Genomic DNA, 5,442 nt, shown 5'->3' on the forward strand with positions numbered 1-5,442 from the left:
TTCAACGGAGATATTCATAGTTCAAAACCTTCCTCCCCAACTATCGAATTATTCAAAACAAAGATGTCATGATCTAATAAGCAACCACATAAACACTCATTTTCCGTATTTGGTAATTGATCTCTTGCTTTAAAAAAATATATATAAGAATCTCCATCCTTAATTAACTCAGATACTCTGATTGTTACCTTCATTGTCATATTTGGTGACTAGTCCCTGAAAACAACAAAAAAGTTGGTGGCAAAACTGTATAAAAGACACATTTCTATAGGTGCAAGTTGTCCTCCATCCTTGACTCGATCTTACCTTTGAGAATTATTCTCTCCATCGCATAAATTTTATTATTAAGATGGTGATGTCTCAGGGAAGAGGTAATGCAATTGCTGTCTCAGTTCTGCTATTGGGTATGCTCCTTCACTGTGGTAATGTTTGGGCAGCAACCTACTGTTGGAGATGCTGGTGGATGGGCCTTCAATGTTGTGGGTTGGCCTAATGGAAAGACCTTTAGGGCTGGCGATGTACTCGGTAAATATGAATCATTATTATTTTATCATAATTGTTTTTAATATTATAACTAAAGGTATTAATTGCTTTCACATTCAACAGTGTCTACAATACTCTTATCATATCGTTTGACGATTCTCCATTAAGGTTTATTATTTGTCTTGTTTTCATGTTACAGTGTTCAACTACAACCTAGCATCGCACAATGTGGTTGCTGTAGGCAAACATGGTTACGATACATGCACGGCAGCAGGACAAAAATTTCAAACTGGAAGCGATAAAATCACGCTCGAGAAAGGATTTAACTATTTCATAATTTTCATTTGCGGTTTTCCTGGGAATTGTGCAAGTAACATGAAAATAGATGTCAACGCAATGTAATCTGAAACCAAAATTTCTTGGATTTATATACATCTGTTTTGTAAAGATGTAATAGAATAATTAATAAAAGTCATTTCTGATATGCTTTGAGTACATGAAATTGCGTTGGTTAGTGAATTACTTTTGCACTTTCATTTGGAGTTTTGCTTTTGCTTTTACTATGATGAATGGTGAGTAAAAAGAAATTACTCACTAGTGTTAAATGTAAGTAGCTACCTTTCTCCTAATACAATGCATTGACAAAGGAAAATGTTAAAATACTACAAACTCTATTACCAATTTTTTCTGGTTGAACATTATTTTTGGGTAATTAATTACCAAGATCTTAATTATTTTCTTGCTGATGACAAGTCTCCACTGCCAAACAAAAGTGCTCTCTTTCAGCATCTTTTCAATGCTAAAGTATTTTCAAAGTTTGATCTCAAAACAGGATTTTGGTAATTAAGAATCCAGCCAGAAAAAAGATACAAGACAACATTTTACATCTCGAAGGAAAAAAAAACTCTATAAAATAAAATAAAATAAAATTAGCCTTGGAATATGGGGCCCAATGATTTTGATGTGCCTTTTTTCTAATCTTTTACTATTATAGATCTATTTTTTAAGTGGACGGCAACTATTATTCCATAACAAGAGAGAGAAAAATGGGCAAAAATATTATGTCTTATTCTGCGTCATTCAAATTGATTCTAGACTTGTCTAAGTAGATGAATATCTTTTTCAAACATAAATGGTATCCCTACACTTGTCCATTATGCACCCAATTACATGAAAGTAAATGATTAAAAAGGACATAAGTTTGTTATACATGGAAAATAACCACGTGCATGGGAAACTACAAAAGTATTAACTTTTAACGCTTCCATTTAATGCTTTGTTGTGTGGGGTCAATATTTCTCTAAAGTGGTGAAACTTATCTCTTGGAAGAGCTATGGCGAAGATATGAACTACTTGCTCTTTAGTCTTGCAATATTTGACTTAAATCTCATAATTTTCATGTTATTTCAAACCCTTACACTTGTCCATCATGCACCCAACCAGGTACATGCAGGTAAATGACTAAAACGGATAAGTTTGTAATACATGGAAATTGGCTACATGCATAGGAAAGTATGAAATTAAAAAAGTATTAAATTTTAATGCTTCCATTTAATGCTTTGTTGTGTGGGACCCAATATTTCTCTAAAGTATTGTAATATATATCTTGGAAGAGCTATGGTGAACATATCTACTACCCGATCTTCAATCTTGCAATATTTGAGTTAAATCTCATATTTTTTCACATTATTTCTAACGAAGTAATACTTGATGGCATAAAAATGGTAGATTTGACTCAAATATTGCAACATCGAAGAGCAAGTAGCAGATATGTTCACCATAGCTCTTCCAAGAGATAAGTTTCAATACTTTAGAGGAATATTAAGTCTCACACAAAAAAGTATTAAAATGGAAGCATTAGAATTTTAAACTTAATTTCGTACTTTCCTATGCATGTGGCCATTTTCCATGTGTTACAAGCTTATCCTTTAGTCATTTACTTGTATGTAACTAGTTGTGTGCATGATTGATAGGTGTAAGGGTTTCAAACTCAAATATTGACTAGATTCTTTGGCATAACAATGGTAGCTTTGTTGTCACACAAAATTGAAGCAACTTCTTCCCGGTTCTCATCAACATCTTCTAAAACTCTCCTTCGTTTTATTGGTTGTGACTTTACCAATGATGTTGAAACATATTTGGCCTTTATGGTACATTGTACGATCGTTTGTTACTTCTTTGACGCCCATAAACATACGTCAAAACCAAGAGAAAAAGCAAATTTAAAATCAATTTGGGTAATTGCTCACTAGATGACAACAACTTTATCCAGATGTGTCAGCTAGTTGAGTTACATAGCTCCGAACCATATATATTGGTAGTGCTTTGGGTACCTCTACCGTGGTTGATTACAACAACAGGACCTAGGTTAGACTAATGAGTAAAAAAAAAAAAAAGTGGGGGGGGGGGGGGATGATTACGCGTCTACTCTTCCACCTTTATCCCATATTCTAAAGTAGTCCGAAATCCCATTCATTTGAAATGTTTTATTTTAGTTCTTATACTTTAATTTGTGTCAAAATGGTCTTTCTCATCAATCCTTGTTTTGATCTGAATTGAGATTGTTTCAATGAAATTTCAGAGATTTTGATACCAACAAAGGAAGGAAGTGATTAGTTATTTAAATACTTAATTGGCTTCTTTTGTCTGTTTGGATATAGGGGAAATCCAATTAACAATTAATGGTAGGGACTTTTCTAACACAAACTTAAAATATAAGAACTAAAATGAAATGTTTCAAAAAATGGGGACCATTTTGAAACATGGAGTATATATTGAGGACTAGATATGTTTACCAATTATTATTAATATTCTTGTTAAAAATTTTGTTACAAATCTTTCCTACTAGTTGTGCATATTAATGATGAGTTTTGTTAAGTTATGGTTTTTCACATAACATTTATGTTGTCTTTATTCCATGATAAAAAGTATTGTAATCGTATTAATTTATTTCTTTGTATTTTGTGGGATTTATTTGTATTGGGTTTAGTATTAAGTTGGTAAAGATTGCTCAAAACAGTGAAGTTCGCGACTTGCTCGAAACCGACTCGCGAGAGGACGACCCGCGTGTGAGAGACCAGGAAAAACTAGCTCCTAATGGTGCTCTTAGAAAAGGGGTGAGGCATTGGCACCTTCCCTTTTCAGGATTATTTGTGGAGTCGCCACTTATATTTTGTTACAAAATATAAGAAAAAAGACAAAAATACATATGGTGAATATTTGAATAATAGAGCCTCTCATTGATTTGAATGAATTACAATTTGACAAAATGATAAATTCTTGGCTTTGTTTCCTAGATTACAATCTAGTAAAAAAAAATTACAAAGCTTTGTTTTCTAGATTACAATCTAAAAAAAAAAAAGATAACACACTATCTATGAACCAAAATCTAGATTCGGGGGGCTAGGTTACAGAATGGGAAGGTACTAGACACCCATTCTGTCCAAACAAAGTCTGGTCTTCTAGACTCTAAATGACCATTTATATATCCATTTAAATGATGCATGACATATTGAAATTCCCAAATTCAAGATTAACTCATTCTTTAAGCATTCAAAATATGCAACTTTTATTTAAGAAGAAACACAAAAATTGGTGATATTTTACATTGAATAAAACATTTTTTATTATTAAAAAAAAGGGTTCAGATCTGTATTTAATGAAAATACAAATCAGTTTTTATATTCAAAAAAAAGTTCAGATCTATATTTAATAAAAATATAGATCTGTTTTGTTTGCAAAAAAATTTCAGATCTGTATTTAACAAAAATACAGATCAATTTTTGTATGCAGAAAAATTTCAAATCTATATTTAATGAGAATACAAATCAGTTTTTATATGAAGAAAATTCCAGACGTGTATTTAATGAAAATACAGACCAATCTTTACGTGCAGAAAAATTCCATATCTGTATTTAATGAAAATACAAATCAATTTTTTTTATACAAAAAAAATTCAGATTTGTATTTAATAAAAATATAGATCAGTTTTTTTTACAGAAAAAATTCATATTTATATCTAATTAAAATACAGATCAATTTTTTATGCACAGAAAAAAATTCCAGATCTGTATTTAATGAAAATACAAATCAGTTTTGTATGCAGAAAATTTTTAGGTCTGTATTTAATTAAAATAAAGATCTAATATTTGTTGTTGATCTTTTTTAGTAGTTTATTGCAAATCTCAAAATTTATTATTATTATTATTATTATTATTATTATTATTATTATTATTATTATTATTATTATTATTATTATTATTATTATTATTCAAAACTTACTTTCCTATTTAACTCTCTCCCAAAAAAAATAGATAAATAAATAACACTTCCCCATGTAACATATAGATTGAAAACTTTCTTCACAATTTTAATATTTATTTATGCTTGATATATAGAAACATGTCTTATTACGTGTGTCACTCATCTTTTAATATATATTATTATTAGATTACATATGATATGATATCACGATAGTCAAGAGTCTTATAATACAATTGGTTCATACATCTTGATGTTTTCAACGGAAACATCCATAGTTCAAAACCTTCCTCCCCAATTATCGAATTATTCAAAACAAAGATGTCATGATATAATAGGCAACCACATAAACACTCCTTTTTCCGTATTTGGTAATTGAACTCTTTTTTCTTTTTTTTTATGATACAAAGTAGAATTCTACTCTAGCCTAATCTAAGTGTAAATGTGTGTGAAACTTCTTCCTAGAAACTTGAACTCCGGCCATTTCCCCACACACCTCACAAGTTTTTATACTTGTGAAGTAACTACCGCACCAAGGGTGCGCGGTGCAAGTTGGTGACTAGTCCCTGAAAACGAAAAAAAGTTGGTGGCAAAAACTCTATAAAAGACACATTTCTGTAGGTGCAAGTTGTCCTCCATCCTTGACTCAATCTTACCTTTAAGAATTATTCTCTCCATCGTATATATTTTATTATTAAG

The 5,442-nt window shown here is 30.7% G+C and overlaps 1 pseudogene; it reads left to right on the top strand.

Moving 5' to 3' along the window:
• The first annotated feature begins 355 nt into the window (after positions 1 to 355).
• Positions 356 to 885, top strand: LOC142642112 (basic blue protein-like; annotated as a pseudogene).
• Positions 886 to 5,442: the final 4,557 nt, after the last annotated feature.

The sequence above is a fragment of the Castanea sativa genome, chromosome 7 (genome assembly GCF_040712315.1).
Source record: "Castanea sativa cultivar Marrone di Chiusa Pesio chromosome 7, ASM4071231v1".
In the NCBI taxonomy this organism is placed as follows: Eukaryota; Viridiplantae; Streptophyta; class Magnoliopsida; order Fagales; family Fagaceae; genus Castanea; species Castanea sativa.